The sequence below is a fragment of the Coturnix japonica genome, chromosome 20, assembly GCF_054131305.1.
Source record: "Coturnix japonica strain WE chromosome 20, WE-NBRP24, whole genome shotgun sequence".
Taxonomy (NCBI): domain Eukaryota; kingdom Metazoa; phylum Chordata; class Aves; order Galliformes; family Phasianidae; genus Coturnix; species Coturnix japonica.
Genome location: NC_140682.1, coordinates 6,461,957 through 6,480,892, shown reverse-complemented (window position 1 = coordinate 6,480,892; position 18,936 = coordinate 6,461,957).

Here is an 18,936-nt window from a genome sequence, read left to right as displayed (position 1 = left end):
ATTCCGAGTTGAGTCGTAGGCGCGGTAGATTCCGAGTTGAGTCGTAGCTGCGGAAGTTTCCGAGTTGAGTCGTAGGCGCGGAAGATTCCGAGTTGAGTCGTAGGTTCAGAAGATTCCGAGTTGAGTCGTAGGCGCGGTAGATTCCGAGTTGAGTCGTAGGCGCGGTAGATTCCGAGTTGAGTCGTAGCTGCGGAAGATTCCGAGTTGAGTCGTAGCTGCGGAAGATTCCGAGTTGAGTCGTAGGCGCGGAAGATTCCGAGTTGAGTCGTAGCTGCGGAAGATTCCGAGTTGAATCGTAGGCGCGGTAGATTCCGAGTTGAGTCGTAGGCGCGGTAGATTCCGAGTTGAGTCGTAGCTGCGGAAGATTCCGAGTTGAGTCGTAGGCCCGGTAGATTCTGAGTTGAGTCGTAGCTGCGGAAGATTCCGAGTTGAGTCGTAGGTTCGGAAGATTCCGAGTTGAGTCGTAGGCGCGGTAGATTCTGAGTTGAGTCGTAGGCGCGGTAGATTCCGAGTTGAGTCGTAGGCGCGGTAGATTCCGAGTTGAGTCGTAGCTGCGGAAGATTCCGAGTTGAGTCGTAGGCGCGGAAGATTCCGAGTTGAGTCGTAGGTTCAGAAGATTCCGAGTTGAGTCGTAGGCGCGGTAGATTCCGAGTTGAGTCGTAGGCGCGGTAGATTCCGAGTTGAGTCGTAGGCGTGGAAGATTCCGAGTTGAGTCGTAGCTGCGGAAGATTCCGAGTTGAGTCGTAGCTGCGGAAGATTCCGAGTTGAGTCGTAGGCGCGGAAGATTCCGAGTTGAGTGTTAGCTGCGGAAGATTCCGAGTTGAATCGTAGGCGCGGTAGATTCCGAGTTGAGTCGTAGGCGCGGTAGATTCCGAGTTGAGTCGTAGGCGCAGTAGATTCCGAGTTGAGTCGTAGGCGCAGTAGATTCCGAGTTGAGTCATAGCTGCGGAAGATTCCGAGTTCAGTCGTAGCCGCAGCAGATTCCGAGTTGAGACATAGCCGCAGTAGATTCCGAGTTGAGTCGTAGCCGCAGTAGATTCCGAGTTGAGTCGTAGCCGCAGTAGATTCCGAGTTGAAACGTAGCCGCAGTAGATTCCGTGTTCAGTCGTAGCCGCAGTAGATTCCGAGTTGAGACGTAGCCGCAGTATATTCCGAGTTGAGACGTAGCCGCAGTATATTCTGAGTTGAGTCGTAGCCACAGTAGATTCCGAGTTGAGTCGTAGCCGCAGTAGATTCCGAGTTGAGTCGTAGCCGCAGTAGATTCCAAGTTGAGACGTAGCCGCAGTAGATTCCGAGTTGAGACGTAGCCGCAGTAGATTCCGAGTTGAGTCGTAGCCGCAGTAGATTCCGAGTTGAGTTGTAGCCGCGGTAGATTCCGAGTTCAGACATAGCCGCGGTAGATTCCGAGTTGAGACGTAGCCGCTGTAGATTCCGAGTTGAGACGTAGCCGCAGTAGATTCCGAGTTGAGACGTAGCCGCAGTAGATTCCGAGTTGAGTCGTAGCCGCAGTAGATTCCGAGTTGAGACGTAGCCGCAGTAGATTCCGAGTTGAGTCGTAGCCGCAGTAGATTCCGAGTTGAGACGTAGCCGCGGAAGATTCCGAGTTGAGTCGTAGCTGCTGGAGATTCCGAGTTGAGTCGTAGGCGCGGTAGATTCCGAGTTGAGTCGTAGCTGCGGAAGATTCCGAGTTGAGTCGTAGCTGCGGAAGATTCCGAGTTGAGTCGTAGCTGCGGAAGATTCCGAGTTGAGTCGTAGGCGCTGTAGATTCCGAGTTGAGTCTTAGGCGTGGTAGATTACGAGTTGAGTCGTAGGCGTGGAAGATTCCGAGTTGAGTCGTAGGCGCGGAAGATTCCGAGTTGAGTCGTAGCCGCGGAAGATTCCGAGTTGAGTCGTAGGCGCGGTAGATTCCGAGTTGAGTCGTAGCTGCGGAAGATTCCGAGTTGAGTCGTAGGTTCGGAAGATTCCGAGTTGAGTCGTAGGCGCGGTAGATTCCGAGTTGAGTCGTAGGCGCGGTAGATTCTGAGTTGAGTCGTAGCTGCGGAAGATTCCGAGTTGAGTCGTAGGCGCGGAAGATTCCGAGTTGAGTCGTAGGTTCAGAAGATTCCGAGTTGAGTCGTAGCCGCGGTAGATTCCGAATTGAGTCGTAGGCGCGTTAGATTCCGAGTTGAGTCGTAGGCGTGGAAGATTCCGAGTTGAGTCGTAGCTGCGGAAGATTCCGAGTTGAGTCGTAGGCGCGGAAGATTCCGAGTTGAGTCGTAGCTGCGGAAGATTCCGAGTTGAATCGTAGGCGCGGTAGATTCCGAGTTGAGTCGTAGGCGCGGTAGATTCCGAGTTGAGTCTTAGGCGCGGTAGATTCTGTGTTGAGTCGTAGTCGCGGAAGATTCCGAGTTGAGTCGTAGCTGCGGAAGATTCTGAGTTGAGTCGTAGGCGCGGAAGATTCCGAGTTGAGTCGTAGGTTCGGAAGATTCCGAGTTGAGTCGTAGGCGCGGTAGATTCCGAGTTGAGTCGTAGGCGCGGTAGATTGCGAGTTGAGTCGTAGGCGCGGTAGATTCCGAGTTGAGTCGTAGCTGCGGAAGATTCCGAGTTGAGTCGTAGGCGCGGAAGATTCCGAGTTGAGTCGTAGGCGCGGTAGATTCTGAGCTGAGTCGGAGGCGCGGTAGATTCCGAGTTGAGTCGTAGCTACGGAAGATTCCGAGTTGAGTCGTAGGCGCGGTAGATTCCGAGTTGAGTCGTAGGCGTGGAAGATTCCGAGTTGAGTCGTAGCTGCGGAAGATTCCGAGTTGAGTCGTAGGCGCGGAAGATTTCGAGTTGAGTCGTAGCTGCGGAAGATTCCGAGTTGAATCGTAGGCGCGGTAGATTCCGAGTTGAGTCGTAGGCGCGGTAGATTCCGAGTTGAGTCGTAGGCGCGGTAGATTCCGAGTTGAGTCGTAGCTGCGGAAGATTCCGAGTTGAGTCGTAGGCGCGGTAGATTCCGAGTTGAGTCGTAGCTGCGGAAGATTCCGAGTTGAGTCGTAGGTTCGGAAGATTCCGAGTTGAGTCGTAGGCGCGGTAGATTCTGAGTTGAGTCGTAGGCGCGGTAGATTCCGAGTTGAGTCGTAGGCGCGGTAGATTCCGAGTTGAGTCGTAGCTGCGGAAGATTCCGAGTTGAGTCGTAGGCGCGGAAGATTCCGAGTTGAGTCGTAGGTTCAGAAGATTCCGAGTTGAGTCGTAGGCGCGGTAGATTCCGACTTGAGTCGTAGGCGCGGTAGATTCCGAGTTGAGTCGTAGCTGCGGAAGATTCCGAGTTGAGTCGTAGCTGCGGAATGTTCCGAGTTGAGTCGTAGGCGCGGTAGATTCTGAGTTGAGTCGTAGGCGCGGTAGATTCCGAGTTGAGTCGTAGGCGCGGTAGATTCCGAGTTGAGTCGTAGCTGCGGAAGATTCCGAGTTGAGTCGTAGGCGCGGAAGATTCCGAGTTGAGTCGTAGGTTCAGAAGATTCCGAGTTGAGTCGTAGGCGCGGTAGATTCCGAGTTGAGTCGTAGGCGCGGTAGATTCCGAGTTGAGTCGTAGGCGTGGAAGATTCCGAGTTGAGTCGTAGCTGCGGAAGATTCCGAGTTGAGTCGTAGCTGCGGAAGATTCCGAGTTGAGTCGTAGGCGCGGTAGATTCCGAGTTTAGTCGTAGCTGCGGAAGATTCCGAGTTGAGTCGTAGGCGCGGTAGATTCCGAGTTGAGTCGTAGCTGCGGAAGATTCCGAGTTGAGTCGTAGGTTCGGAAGATTCCGAGTTGAGTCGTAGGCGCGGTAGATTCTGAGTTGAGTCGTAGGCGCGGTAGATTCCGAGTTGAGTCGTAGGCGCGGTAGATTCCGAGTTGAGTCGTAGCTGCGGAAGATTCCGAGTTGAGTCGTAGGCGCGGAAGATTCCGAGTTGAGTCGTAGGTTCAGAAGATTCCGAGTTGAGTCGTAGGCGCGGTAGATTCCGACTTGAGTCGTAGGCGCGGTAGATTCCGAGTTGAGTCGTAGGCGTGGAAGATTCCGAGTTGAGTCGTAGCTGCGGAAGATTCCGAGTTGAGTCGTAGCTGCGGAAGATTCCGAGTTGAGTCGTAGGCGCGGAAGATTCCGAGTTGAGTCGTAGCTGCGGAAGATTCTGAGTTGAATCGTAGGCGCGGTAGATTCCGAGTTGAGTCGTAGGCGCGGTAGATTCCGAGTTGAGTCGTAGGCGTGGTAGATTCCGAGTTGAGTCGTAGGCGCGGTAGATTCCGAGTTGAGTCGTAGCTGCGGAAGATTCCGAGTTGAGTCGTAGGCGCGGTAGATTCCTAGTTGAGTCGTAGCTGCGGAAGATTCCGTGTTGAGTTGTAGGTTCGGAAGATTCCGAGTTGAGTTGTAGGTTCGGAAGATTCCGAGTTGAGTCGTAGGCGCGGAAGATTCCGAGTTGAGTCGTAGCTGCGGAAGATTCCGAGTTGAATCGTAGGCGCGGTAGATTCCGAGTTGAGTCGTAGGCGCGGTAGATTCCGGGTTGAGTCTTAGGCGCGGTAGATTCTGAGTTGAGTCGTAGGCGCGGAAGATTCCGAGTTGAGTCGTAGCTGCGGAAGATTCTGAGTTGAGTCGTAGGCGCGGAAGATTCCGAGTTGAGTCGTAGGCGCGGTAGATTCCGAGTTGAGTCGTAGGCGCAGTAGATTCCGAGTTGAGTCGTAGGCGCAGTAGATTCCGAGTTGAGTCATAGCTGCGGAAGATTCCGAGTTCAGTCGTAGCCGCAGCAGATTCCGAGTTGAGACATAGCCGCAGTAGATTCCGAGTTGAGTCGTAGCCGCAGTAGATTCCGAGTTGAGTCGTAGCCGCAGTAGATTCCAAGTTGAAACGTAGCCGCAGTAGGTTCCGTGTTCAGTCGTAGCCGCAGTAGATTCCGAGTTGAGACGTAGCCGCAGTATATTCCGAGTTGAGACGTAGCCGCAGTATATTCTGAGTTGAGTCGTAGCCACAGTAGATTCCGAGTTGAGTCGTAGCCGCAGTAGATTCCGAGTTGAGTCGTAGCCGCAGTAGATTCCAAGTTGAGACGTAGCCGCAGTAGATTCCGAGTTGAGACGTAGCCGCAGTAGATTCCGAGTTGAGTCGTAGCCGCAGTAGATTCCGAGTTGAGTCGTAGCCGCGGTAGATTCCGAGTTCAGACATAGCCGCGGTAGATTCCGAGTTCAGACTTAGCCACGGTAGATTCCGAGTTGAGACGTAGCCGCAGTAGATTCCGAGTTGAGACGTAGCCGCAGTAGATTCCGAGTTGAGTCGTAGCCGCAGTAGATTCCGAGTTGAATCGTAGCCGCAGTAGATTCCGAGTTGAGACGTAGCCGCAGTAGATTCCGAGTTGAGTCGTAGCCGCAGTAGATTCCGAGTTGAGACGTAGCCGCGGAAGATTCCGAGTTGAGTCGTAGCTGCGGAAGATTCCGAGTTGAGTCGTAGGCGCGGTAGATTCCGAGTTGAGTCGTAGCTGCGTAAGATTCCGAGTTGAGTCGTAGCTGCGGAAGATTCCGAGTTGAGTCGTAGCTGCGGAAGATTCCGAGTTGAGTCGTAGCTGCGGAAGATTCCGAGTTGAGTCGTAGGCACGGTAGATTCCGAGTTGAGTCGTAGGCGCGGTAGATTCCGAGTTGAGTCGTAGGCGCGGTAGATTCCGAGTTGAGTCGTAGCTGCGGAAGATTCCGAGTTGAGTCTTAGTCGCGGAAGATTCCGAGTTGAGTCGTAGGTTCAGAAGATTCCGAGTTGAGTCGTAGCCGCGGTAGATTCCGAGTTGAGTCGTAGGCGCGTTAGATTCCGAGTTGAGTCGTAGGCGTGGAAGATTCCGAGTTGAGTCGTAGCTGCGGAAGATTCCGAGTTGAGTCGTAGGCGCGGAAGATTCCGAGTTGAGTCGTAGCTGCGGAAGATTCCGAGTTGAATCGTAGGCGCGGTAGATTCAGAGTTGAGTCGTAGGCGCGGTAGATTCCGAGTTGAGTCTTAGGCGCTGTAGATTCTGAGTTGAGTCGTAGGCGCGGAAGATTCCGAGTTGAGTCGTAGCTGCGGAAGATTCTGAGTTGAGTCGTAGGCGCAATAGCTTCCGAGTTGAGTCGTAGGTTCAGAAGATTCCGAGTTGAGTCGTAGCCGCGGTAGATTCCGAGTTGAGTCGTAGGCGTGGAAGATTCCGAGTTGAGTCGTAGCTGCGGAAGATTCCGAGTTGAGTCGTAGCTGCGGAAGATTCCGAGTTGAGTCGTAGGCGCGGAAGATTCCGAGTTGAGTCGTAGCTGCGGAAGATTCCGAGTTGAATCGTAGGCGCGGTAGATTCCGAGTTGAGTCGTAGGCGCGGTAGATTCCGAGTTGAGTCTTAGGCGCGGTAGATACTGAGTTGAGTCGTAGGCGCGGAAGATTCCGAGTTGAGTCGTAGCTGCGGAAGATTCTGATTTGAGTCGTAGGCGCGGAAGATTCCGAGTTGAGTCGTAGGTTCGGAAGATTCCGAGTTGAGTCGTAGGCGCGGTAGATTCCGAGTTGAGTCGTAGGCGCGGTAGATTGCGAGTTGAGTCGTAGGCGCGGTAGATTCCGAGTTGAGTCGTAGCTGCGGAAGATTCCGAGTTGAGTCATAGGCGCGGAAGATTCCGAGTTTAGTCGTAGCTGCGGAAGATTCCAAGTTGAGTCGTAGGCGCGGTAGATTCCGAGTTGAGTCGTAGCTGCGGAAGATTCCGAGTTGAGTCGTAGGTTCGGAAGATTCCGAGTTGAGTCGTAGGCGCGGTAGATTCTGAGTTGAGTCGTAGGCGCGGTAGATTCCGAGTTGAGTCGTAGGCGCGGTAGATTCCGAGTTGAGTCGTAGCTGCGGAAGATTCCGAGTTGAGTCGTAGGCGCGGAAGATTCCGAGTTGAATCGTAGGCGCGGTAGATTCCGAGTTGAGTCGTAGGCGCGGTAGATTCCGAGTTGAGTCGTAGGCGCGGGAGATTCCGAGTTGAGTCGTAGCTGCGGAAGATTCCGAGTTGAGTCGTAGGCGCGGTAGATTCCGAGTTGAGTCGTAGCTGCAGAAGATTCCGAGTTGAGTCGTAGCTGCGGAAGATTCCGAGTTGAGTCGTAGGCGCGGTAGATTCTGAGTTGAGTCGTAGGCGCGGCAGATTCCGAGTTCAGTCGTAGGCGCGGTAGATTCCGAGTTGAGTCGTAGCTGCGGAAGATTCCGAGTTGAGTCGTAGGCGCGGAAGATTCCGAGTTGAGTCGTAGGTTCAGAAGATTCCGAGTTGAGTCGTAGGCGCGGTAGATTCCAAGTTGAGTCGTAGGCGCGGTAGATTCCGAGTTGAGTCGTAGGCGTGGAAGATTCCGAGTTGAGTCGTAGCTGCGGAAGATTCCGAGATGAGTCGTAGCTGCGGAAGATTCCGAGTTCAGTCGTAGGCGCGGAAGATTCCGAGTTGAGTCGTAGGTTCGGAAGATTCCGAGTTGAGTCGTAGGCGCGGTAGATTCCGAGTTGAGTCGTAGCTGCGGAAGATTCCGAGTTGAGTCGTAGGTTCGGAAGATTCCGAGTTGAGTCGTAGGCGCGGTAGATTCTGAGTTGAGTCGTAGGCGCGGTAGATTCCGAGTTGAGTCGTAGGCGCGGTAGATTCCGAGTTGAGTCGTAGCTGCGGAAGATTCCGAGTTGAGTCGTAGGTGCGGAAGATTCCGAGTTGAGTCGTAGGTTCACAAGATTCCGAGTTGAGTCGTAGGCGCGGTAGATTCCGAGTTGAGTCGTAGGCGCGGTAGATTCCGAGTTGAGTCGTAGGCGTGGAAGATTCTGAGTTGAGTCGTAGCTGCGGAAGATTCCGAGTTGAGTCGTAGCTGCGGAAGATTCCGAGTTGAGTCGTAGGCGCGGAAGATTCCGAGTTGAGTCGTAGCTGCGGAAGATTCCGAGTTGAATCGTAGGCGCGGTAGATTCCGAGTTGAGTCGTAGGCGCGGTAGATTCCGAGTTGAGTCGTAGGCGCGGTAGATTCCGAGTTGAGTCGTAGCTGCGGAAGATTCCGAGTTGAGTCGTAGGCGCGGTAGATTCCGAGTTGAGTCGTAGCTGTGGAAGATTCCGAGTTGAGTCGTAGGTTCGGAAGATTCCGAGTTGAGTCGTAGGCGCGGTAGATTCTGAGTTGAGTCGTAGGCGCGGTAGATTCCGAGTTGAGTCGTAGGCGCGGTAGATTCCGAGTTGAGTCGTAGCTGCGGAAGATTCCAAGTTGAGTCGTAGGCGCGGAAGATTCCGAGTTGAGTCGTAGGTTCAGAAGATTCCGAGTTGAGTCGTAGGCGCGGTAGATTCCGAGTTGAGTCGTAGGTGCGGTAGATTCCGAGTTGAGTCGTAGGCGTGGAAGATTCCGAGTTGAGTCGTAGCTGCGGAAGATTCCGAGTTGAGTCGTAGCTGCGGAAGATTCCGAGTTGAGTCGTAGGCGCGGAAGATTCCGAGTTGAGTCGTAGCTGCGGAAGATTCCGAGTTGAGTCGTAGGCGCGGTGGATTCCGAGTTGAGTCGTAGCTGCGGAAGATTCCGAGTTGAGTCGTAGGTTCGGAAGATTCCGAGTTGAGTCGTAGGCGCGGTAGATTCTGAGTTGAGTCGTAGGCGCGGTAGATTCCGAGTTGAGTCGTAGGCGCGGTAGATTCCGAGTTGAGTCGTAGCTGCGGAAGATTCCGAGTTGAGTCGTAGGCGCGGAAGATTCCGAGTTGAGTCGTAGGTTCAGAAGATTCCGAGTTGAGTCGTAGGCGCGGTAGATTCCGAGTTGAGTCGTAGGCGCAGTAGATTCAGAGTTGAGTCGTAGGCGTGGAAGATTCCGAGTTGAGTCGTAGCTGCGGAAGATTCCGAGTTGAGTCGTAGCTGCGGAAGATTCCGAGTTGAGTCGTAGGCGCGGAAGATTCCGAGTTGAGTCGTAGGCGCGGAAGATTCCGAGTTGAGTCGTAGCTGCGGAAGATTCCGAGATGAGTCGTAGCTGCGGAAGATTCCGAGTTGAGTCGTAGGCGCGGTAGATTCCGAGTTGAGTCGTAGCTGCGGAAGATTCCGAGTTGAGTCGTAGGCGCAGTAGATTCCGAGTTGAGTCGTAGCTGCGGAAGATTCCGAGTTGAGTCGTAGGTTCGGAAGATTCCGAGTTGAGTCGTAGGCGCGGTAGATTCCGAGTTGAGTCGTAGGCGCGGTAGATTCCGAGTTGAGTCGTAGGCGCGGTAGATTCCGAGTTGAGTCGTAGCTGCGGAAGATTCCGAGTTGAGTCGTAGGCGCGGTAGATTCCGAGTTGAGTCGTAGCTGCGGAAGATTCCGAGTTGAGTCGTAGGTTCGGAAGATTCCGAGTTGAGTCGTAGGCGCGGTAGATTCTGAGTTGAGTCGTAGGCGCGGTAGATTCCGAGTTGAGTCGTAGGCGCGGTAGATTCCGAGTTGAGTCGTAGCTGCGGAAGATTCCGAGTTGAGTCGTAGGCGCGGAAGATTCCGAGTTGAGTCGTAGGTTCAGAAGATTCCGAGTTGAGTCGTAGGCGCGGTAGATTCCGAGTTGAGTCGTAGGCGCGGTAGATTCCGAGTTGAGTCGTAGGCGTGGAAGATTCCGAGTTGAGTCGTAGCAGCGGAAGATTCCGAGTTGAGTCGTTGCTGCGGAACTTTCCGAGTTGAGTCGTAGGCGCGGAAGATTCCGAGTTGAGTCGTAGCTGCGGAAGATTCCGAGTTGAGTCGTAGGCGCGGTAGATTCCGAGTTGAGTCGTAGCTGCGGAAGATTCCGAGTTGAGTCGTAGGTTCGGAAGATTCCGAGTTGAGTCGTAGGCGCGGTAGATTCTGAGTTGAGTCGTAGGCGCGGTAGATTCCGAGTTGAGTCGTAGGCGCGGTAGATTCCGAGTTGAGTCGTAGCTGCGGAAGATTCCGAGTTGAGTCGTAGGCGCGGAAGATTCCGAGTTGAGTCGTAGGTTCAGAAGATTCCGAGTTGAGTCGTAGGCGCGGTAGATTCCGAGTTGAGTCGTAGGCGCAGTAGATTCCGAGTTGAGTCGTAGGCGCGGTAGATTCCGAGTTGAGTCGTAGCTGCGGAAGATTCCGAGTTGAGTCGTAGCTGCGGAAGATTCCGAGTTGAGTCGTAGGCGCGGAAGATTCCGAGTTGAGTCGTAGCTGCGGAAGATTCTGAGTTGAATCGTAGGCGCGGTAGATTCCGAGTTGAGTCGTAGGCGCGGTAGATTCCGAGTTGAGTCGTAGGCGTGGTAGATTCCGAGTTGAGTCGTAGGCGCGGTAGATTCCGAGTTGAGTCGTAGCTGCGGAAGATTCCGAGTTGAGTCGTAGGCGCGGTAGATTCCTAGTTGAGTCGTAGCTGCGGAAGATTCCGTGTTGAGTTGTAGGTTCGGAAGATTCCGAGTTGAGTCGTAGGCGCGGAAGATTCCGAGTTGAGTCGTAGCTGCGGAAGATTCCGAGTTGAGTCGTAGCTGCGGAAGATTCCGAGTTGAGTCGTAGGCGCGGAAGATTCCGAGTTGAGTCGTAGGTTCAGAAGATTCCGAGTTGAGTCGTAGGCGCGGTAGATTCCGAGTTGAGTCGTAGGCGCGGTAGATTCCTAGTTGAGTCGTAGCTGCGGAAGATTCCGTGTTGAGTTGTAGGTTCGGAAGATTCCGAGTTGAGTCGTAGGTTCAGAAGATTCCGAGTTGAGTCGTAGGCGCGGTAGATTCCGACTTGAGTCGTAGGCGCGGTAGATTCCGAGTTGAGTCGTAGCTGCGGAAGATTCCGAGTTGAGTCGTAGCTGCGGAATATTCCGAGTTGAGTCGTAGGCGCGGTAGATTCTGAGTTGAGTCGTAGGCGCGGTAGATTCCGAGTTGAGTCGTAGGCGCGGTAGATTCCGAGTTGAGTCGTAGCTGCGGAAGATTCCGAGTTGAGTCGTAGGCGCGGAAGATTCCGAGTTGAGTCGTAGGTTCAGAAGATTCCGAGTTGAGTCGTAGGCGCGGTAGATTCCGAGTTGAGTCGTAGGCGCGGTAGATTCCGAGTTGAGTCGTAGGCGTGGAAGATTCCGAGTTGAGTCGTAGCTGCGGAAGATTCCGAGTTGAGTCGTAGCTGCGGAAGATTCCGAGTTGAGTCGTAGGCGCGGTAGATTCCGAGTTTAGTCGTAGCTGCGGAAGATTCCGAGTTGAGTCGTAGGCGCGGTAGATTCCGAGTTGAGTCGTAGCTGCGGAAGATTCCGAGTTGAGTCGTAGGTTCGGAAGATTCCGAGTTGAGTCGTAGGCGCGGTAGATTCTGAGTTGAGTCGTAGGCGCGGTAGATTCCGAGTTGAGTCGTAGGCGCGGTAGATTCCGAGTTGAGTCGTAGCTGCGGAAGATTCCGAGTTGAGTCGTAGGCGCGGAAGATTCCGAGTTGAGTCGTAGGTTCAGAAGATTCCGAGTTGAGTCGTAGGCGCGGTAGATTCCGACTTGAGTCGTAGGCGCGGTAGATTCCGAGTTGAGTCGTAGGCGTGGAAGATTCCGAGTTGAGTCGTAGCTGCGGAAGATTCCGAGTTGAGTCGTAGCTGCGGAAGATTCCGAGTTGAGTCGTAGGCGCGGAAGATTCCGAGTTGAGTCGTAGCTGCGGAAGATTCTGAGTTGAATCGTAGGCGCGGTAGATTCCGAGTTGAGTCGTAGGCGCGGTAGATTCCGAGTTGAGTCGTAGGCGTGGTAGATTCCGAGTTGAGTCGTAGGCGCGGTAGATTCCGAGTTGAGTCGTAGCTGCGGAAGATTCCGAGTTGAGTCGTAGGCGCGGTAGATTCCTAGTTGAGTCGTAGCTGCGGAAGATTCCGTGTTGAGTTGTAGGTTCGGAAGATTCCGAGTTGAGTTGTAGGTTCGGAAGATTCCGAGTTGAGTCGTAGGCGCGGAAGATTCCGAGTTGAGTCGTAGCTGCGGAAGATTCCGAGTTGAATCGTAGGCGCGGTAGATTCCGAGTTGAGTCGTAGGCGCGGTAGATTCCGGGTTGAGTCTTAGGCGCGGTAGATTCTGAGTTGAGTCGTAGGCGCGGAAGATTCCGAGTTGAGTCGTAGCTGCGGAAGATTCTGAGTTGAGTCGTAGGCGCGGAAGATTCCGAGTTGAGTCGTAGGCGCGGTAGATTCCGAGTTGAGTCGTAGGCGCAGTAGATTCCGAGTTGAGTCGTAGGCGCAGTAGATTCCGAGTTGAGTCATAGCTGCGGAAGATTCCGAGTTCAGTCGTAGCCGCAGCAGATTCCGAGTTGAGACATAGCCGCAGTAGATTCCGAGTTGAGTCGTAGCCGCAGTAGATTCCGAGTTGAGTCGTAGCCGCAGTAGATTCCGAGTTGAAACGTAGCCGCAGTAGGTTCCGTGTTCAGTCGTAGCCGCAGTAGATTCCGAGTTGAGACGTAGCCGCAGTATATTCCGAGTTGAGACGTAGCCGCAGTATATTCTGAGTTGAGTCGTAGCCACAGTAGATTCCGAGTTGAGTCGTAGCCGCAGTAGATTCCGAGTTGAGTCGTAGCCGCAGTAGATTCCAAGTTGAGACGTAGCCGCAGTAGATTCCGAGTTGAGACGTAGCCGCAGTAGATTCCGAGTTGAGTCGTAGCCGCAGTAGATTCCGAGTTGAGTCGTAGCCGCGGTAGATTCCGAGTTCAGACATAGCCGCGGTAGATTCCGAGTTCAGACTTAGCCACGGTAGATTCCGAGTTGAGACGTAGCCGCAGTAGATTCCGAGTTGAGACGTAGCCGCAGTAGATTCCGAGTTGAGTCGTAGCCGCAGTAGATTCCGAGTTGAATCGTAGCCGCAGTAGATTCCGAGTTGAGACGTAGCCGCAGTAGATTCCGAGTTGAGTCGTAGCCGCAGTAGATTCCGAGTTGAGACGTAGCCGCGGAAGATTCCGAGTTGAGTCGTAGCTGCGGAAGATTCCGAGTTGAGTCGTAGGCGCGGTAGATTCCGAGTTGAGTCGTAGCTGCGTAAGATTCCGAGTTGAGTCGTAGCTGCGGAAGATTCCGAGTTGAGTCGTAGCTGCGGAAGATTCCGAGTTGAGTCGTAGCTGCGGAAGATTCCGAGTTGAGTCGTAGGCACGGTAGATTCCGAGTTGAGTCGTAGGCGCGGTAGATTCCGAGTTGAGTCGTAGGCGCGGTAGATTCCGAGTTGAGTCGTAGCTGCGGAAGATTCCGAGTTGAGTCTTAGTCGCGGAAGATTCCGAGTTGAGTCGTAGGTTCAGAAGATTCCGAGTTGAGTCGTAGCCGCGGTAGATTCCGAGTTGGGTCGTAGGCGCGTTAGATTCCGAGTTGAGTCGTAGGCGTGGAAGATTCCGAGTTGAGTCGTAGCTGCGGAAGATTCCGAGTTGAGTCGTAGGCGCGGAAGATTCCGAGTTGAGTCGTAGCTGCGGAAGATTCCGAGTTGAATCGTAGGCGCGGTAGATTCAGAGTTGAGTCGTAGGCGCGGTAGATTCCGAGTTGAGTCTTAGGCGCGGTAGATTCTGAGTTGAGTCGTAGGCGCGGAAGATTCCGAGTTGAGTCGTAGCTGCGGAAGATTCTGAGTTGAGTCGTAGGCGCAATAGATTCCGAGTTGAGTCGTAGGTTCAGAAGATTCCGAGTTGAGTCGTAGCCGCGGTAGATTCCGAGTTGAGTCGTAGGCGTGGAAGATTCCGAGTTGAGTCGTAGCTGCGGAAGATTCCGAGTTGAGTCGTAGCTGCGGAAGATTCCGAGTTGAGTCGTAGGCGCGGAAGATTCCGAGTTGAGTCGTAGCTGCGGAAGATTCCGAGTTGAATCGTAGGCGCGGTAGATTCCGAGTTGAGTCGTAGGCGCGGTAGATTCCGAGTTGAGTCTTAGGCGCGGTAGATACTGAGTTGAGTCGTAGGCGCGGAAGATTCCGAGTTGAGTCGTAGCTGCGGAAGATTCTGATTTGAGTCGTAGGCGCGGAAGATTCCGAGTTGAGTCGTAGGTTCGGAAGATTCCGAGTTGAGTCGTAGGCGCGGTAGATTCCGAGTTGAGTCGTAGGCGCGGTAGATTGCGAGTTGAGTCGTAGGCGCGGTAGATTCCGAGTTGAGTCGTAGCTGCGGAAGATTCCGAGTTGAGTCATAGGCGCGGAAGATTCCGAGTTTAGTCGTAGCTGCGGAAGATTCCAAGTTGAGTCGTAGGCGCGGTAGATTCCGAGTTGAGTCGTAGCTGCGGAAGATTCCGAGTTGAGTCGTAGGTTCGGAAGATTCCGAGTTGAGTCGTAGGCGCGGTAGATTCTGAGTTGAGTCGTAGGCGCGGTAGATTCCGAGTTGAGTCGTAGGCGCGGTAGATTCCGAGTTGAGTCGTAGCTGCGGAAGATTCCGAGTTGAGTCGTAGGCGCGGAAGATTCCGAGTTGAATCGTAGGCGCGGTAGATTCCGAGTTGAGTCGTAGGCGCGGTAGATTCCGAGTTGAGTCGTAGGCGCGGGAGATTCCGAGTTGAGTCGTAGCTGCGGAAGATTCCGAGTTGAGTCGTAGGCGCGGTAGATTCCGAGTTGAGTCGTAGCTGCGGAAGATTCCGAGTTGAGTCGTAGCTGCGGAAGATTCCGAGTTGAGTCGTAGGCGCGGTAGATTCTGAGTTGAGTCGTAGGCGCGGCAGATTCCGAGTTCAGTCGTAGGCGCGGTAGATTCCGAGTTGAGTCGTAGCTGCGGAAGATTCCGAGTTGAGTCGTAGGCGCGGAAGATTCCGAGTTGAGTCGTAGGTTCAGAAGATTCCGAGTTGAGTCGTAGGCGCGGTAGATTCCAAGTTGAGTCGTAGGCGCGGTAGATTCCGAGTTGAGTCGTAGGCGTGGAAGATTCCGAGTTGAGTCGTAGCTGCGGAAGATTCCGAGATGAGTCGTAGCTGCGGAAGATTCCGAGTTGAGTCGTAGGCGCGGAAGATTCCGAGTTGAGTCGTAGGTTCGGAAGATTCCGAGTTGAGTCGTAGGCGCGGTAGATTCCGAGTTGAGTCGTAGCTGCGGAAGATTCCGAGTTGAGTCGTAGGTTCGGAAGATTCCGAGTTGAGTCGTAGGCGCGGTAGATTCTGAGTTGAGTCGTAGGCGCGGTAGATTCCGAGTTGAGTCGTAGGCGCGGTAGATTCCGAGTTGAGTCGTAGCTGCGGAAGATTCCGAGTTGAGTCGTAGGTGCGGAAGATTCCGAGTTGAGTCGTAGGTTCACAAGATTCCGAGTTGAGTCGTAGGCGCGGTAGATTCCGAGTTGAGTCGTAGGCGCGGTAGATTCCGAGTTGAGTCGTAGGCGTGGAAGATTCCGAGTTGAGTCGTAGCTGCGGAAGATTCCGAGTTGAGTCGTAGCTGCGGAAGATTCCGAGTTGAGTCGTAGGCGCGGAAGATTCCGAGTTGAGTCGTAGCTGCGGAAGATTCCGAGTTGAATCGTAGGCGCGGTAGATTCCGAGTTGAGTCGTAGGCGCGGTAGATTCCGAGTTGAGTCGTAGGCGCGGTAGATTCCGAGTTGAGTCGTAGCTGCGGAAGATTCCGAGTTGAGTCGTAGGCGCGGTAGATTCCGAGTTGAGTCGTAGCTGTGGAAGATTCCGAGTTGAGTCGTAGGTTCGGAAGATTCCGAGTTGAGTCGTAGGCGCGGTAGATTCTGAGTTGAGTCGTAGGCGCGGTAGATTCCGAGTTGAGTCGTAGGCGCGGTAGATTCCGAGTTGAGTCGTAGCTGCGGAAGATTCCAAGTTGAGTCGTAGGCGCGGAAGATTCCGAGTTGAGTCGTAGGTTCAGAAGATTCCGAGTTGAGTCGTAGGCGCGGTAGATTCCGAGTTGAGTCGTAGGTGCGGTAGATTCCGAGTTGAGTCGTAGGCGTGGAAGATTCCGAGTTGAGTCGTAGCTGCGGAAGATTCCGAGTTGAGTCGTAGCTGCGGAAGATTCCGAGTTGAGTCGTAGGCGCGGAAGATTCCGAGTTGAGTCGTAGCTGCGGAAGATTCCGAGTTGAGTCGTAGGCGCGGTGGATTCCGAGTTGAGTCGTAGCTGCGGAAGATTCCGAGTTGAGTCGTAGGTTCGGAAGATTCCGAGTTGAGTCGTAGGCGCGGTAGATTCTGAGTTGAGTCGTAGGCGCGGTAGATTCCGAGTTGAGTCGTAGGCGCGGTAGATTCCGAGTTGAGTCGTAGCTGCGGAAGATTCCGAGTTGAGTCGTAGGCGCGGAAGATTCCGAGTTGAGTCGTAGGTTCAGAAGATTCCGAGTTGAGTCGTAGGCGCGGTAGATTCCGAGTTGAGTCGTAGGCGCAGTAGATTCAGAGTTGAGTCGTAGGCGTGGAAGATTCCGAGTTGAGTCGTAGCTGCGGAAGATTCCGAGTTGAGTCGTAGCTGCGGAAGATTCCGAGTTGAGTCGTAGGCGCGGAAGATTCCGAGTTGAGTCGTAGGCGCGGAAGATTCCGAGTTGAGTCGTAGCTGCGGAAGATTCCGAGATGAGTCGTAGCTGCGGAAGATTCCGAGTTGAGTCGTAGGCGCGGTAGATTCCGAGTTGAGTCGTAGCTGCGGAAGATTCCGAGTTGAGTCGTAGGCGCAGTAGATTCCGAGTTGAGTCGTAGCTGCGGAAGATTCCGAGTTCAGTCGTAGGTTCGGAAGATTCCGAGTTGAGTCGTAGGCGCGGTAGATTCCGAGTTGAGTCGTAGGCGCGGTAGATTCCGAGTTGAGTCGTAGGCGCGGTAGATTCCGAGTTGAGTCGTAGCTGCGGAAGATTCCGAGTTGAGTCGTAGGCGCGGTAGATTCCGAGTTGAGTCGTAGCTGCGGAAGATTCCGAGTTGAGTCGTAGGTTCGGAAGATTCCGAGTTGAGTCGTAGGCGCGGTAGATTCTGAGTTGAGTCGTAGGCGCGGTAGATTCCGAGTTGAGTCGTAGGCGCGGTAGATTCCGAGTTGAGTCGTAGCTGCGGAAGATTCCGAGTTGAGTCGTAGGCGCGGAAGATTCCGAGTTGAGTCGTAGGTTCAGAAGATTCCGAGTTGAGTCGTAGGCGCGGTAGATTCCGAGTTGAGTCGTAGGCGCGGTAGATTCCGAGTTGAGTCGTAGGCGTGGAAGATTCCGAGTTGAGTCGTAGCAGCGGAAGATTCCGAGTTGAGTCGTTGCTGCGGAACTTTCCGAGTTGAGTCGTAGGCGCGGAAGATTCCGAGTTGAGTCGTAGCTGCGGAAGATTCCGAGTTGAGTCGTAGGCGCGGTAGATTCCGAGTTGAGTCGTAGCTGCGGAAGATTCCGAGTTGAGTCGTAGGTTCGGAAGATTCCGAGTTGAGTCGTAGGCGCGGTAGATTCTGAGTTGAGTCGTAGGCGCGGTAGATTCCGAGTTGAGTCGTAGGCGCGGTAGATTCCGAGTTGAGTCGTAGCTGCGGAAGATTCCGAGTTGAGTCGTAGGCGCGGAAGATTCCGAGTTGAGTCGTAGGTTCAGAAGATTCCGAGTTGAGTCGTAGGCGCGGTAGATTCCGAGTTGAGTCGTAGGCGCAGTAGATTCCGAGTTGAGTCGTAGGCGCGGTAGATTCCGAGTTGAGTCGTAGCTGCGGAAGATTCCGAGTTGAGTCGTAGCTGCGGAAGATTCCGAGTTGAGTCGTAGGCGCGGAAGATTCCGAGTTGAGTCGTAGCTGCGGAAGATTCTGAGTTGAATCGTAGGCGCGGTAGATTCCGAGTTGAGTCGTAGGCGCGGTAGATTCCGAGTTGAGTCGTAGGCGTGGTAGATTCCGAGTTGAGTCGTAGGCGCGGTAGATTCCGAGTTGAGTCGTAGCTGCGGAAGATTCCGAGTTGAGTCGTAGGCGCGGTAGATTCCTAGTTGAGTCGTAGCTGCGGAAGATTCCGTGTTGAGTTGTAGGTTCGGAAGATTCCGAGTTGAGTTGTAGGTTCGGAAGATTCCGAGTTGAGTCGTAGGCGCGGAAGATTCCGAGTTGAGTCGTAGCTGCGGAAGATTCCGAGTTGAATCGTAGGCGCGGTAGATTCCGAGTTGAGTCGTAGGCGCGGTAGATTCCGGGTTGAGTCTTAGGCGCGGTAGATTCTGAGTTGAGTCGTAGGCGCGGAAGATTCCGAGTTGAGTCGTAGCTGCGGAAGATTCTGAGTTGAGTCGTAGGCGCGGAAGATTCCGAGTTGAGTCGTAGGCGCGGTAGATTCCGAGTTGAGTCGTAGGCGCAGTAGATTCCGAGTTGAGTCGTAGGCGCAGTAGATTCCGAGTTGAGTCATAGCTGCGGAAGATTCCGAGTTCAGTCGTAGCCGCAGCAGATTCCGAGTTGAGACATAGCCGCAGTAGATTCCGAGTTGAGTCGTAGCCGCAGTAGATTCCGAGTTGAGTCGTAGCCGCAGTAGATTCCGAGTTGAAACGTAGCCGCAGTAGGTTCCGTGTTCAGTCGTAGCCGCAGTAGATTCCGAGTTGAGACGTAGCCGCAGTATATTCCGAGTTGAGACGTAGCCGCAGTATATTCTGAGTTGAGTCGTAGCCACAGTAGATTCCGAGTTGAGTCGTAGCCGCAGTAGATTCCGAGTTGAGTCGTAGCCGCAGTAGATTCCAAGTTGAGACGTAGCCGCAGTAGATTCCGAGTTGAGACGTAGCCGCAGTAGATTCCGAGTTGAGTCGTAGCCGCAGTAGATTCCGAGTTGAGTCGTAGCCGCGGTAGATTCCGAGTTCAGACATAGCCGCGGTAGATTCCGAGTTCAGACTTAGCCACGGTAGATTCCGAGTTGAGACGTAGCCGCAGTAGATTCCGAGTTGAGACGTAGCCGCAGTAGATTCCGAGTTGAGTCGTAGCCGCAGTAGATTCCGAGTTGAATCGTAGCCGCAGTAGATTCCGAGTTGAGACGTAGCCGCAGTAGATTCCGAGTTGAGTCGTAGCCGCAGTAGATTCCGAGTTGAGACGTAGCCGCGGAAGATTCCGAGTTGAGTCGTAGCTGCGGAAGATTCCGAGTTGAGTCGTAGGCGCGGTAGATTCCGAGTTGAGTCGTAGCTGCGTAAGATTCCGAGTTGAGTCGTAGCTGCGGAAGATTCCGAGTTGAGTCGTAGCTGCGGAAGATTCCGAGTTGAGTCGTAGCTGCGGAAGATTCCGAGTTGAGTCGTAGGCACGGTAGATTCCGAGTTGAGTCGTAGGCGCGGTAGATTCCGAGTTGAGTCGTAGGCGCGGTAGATTCCGAG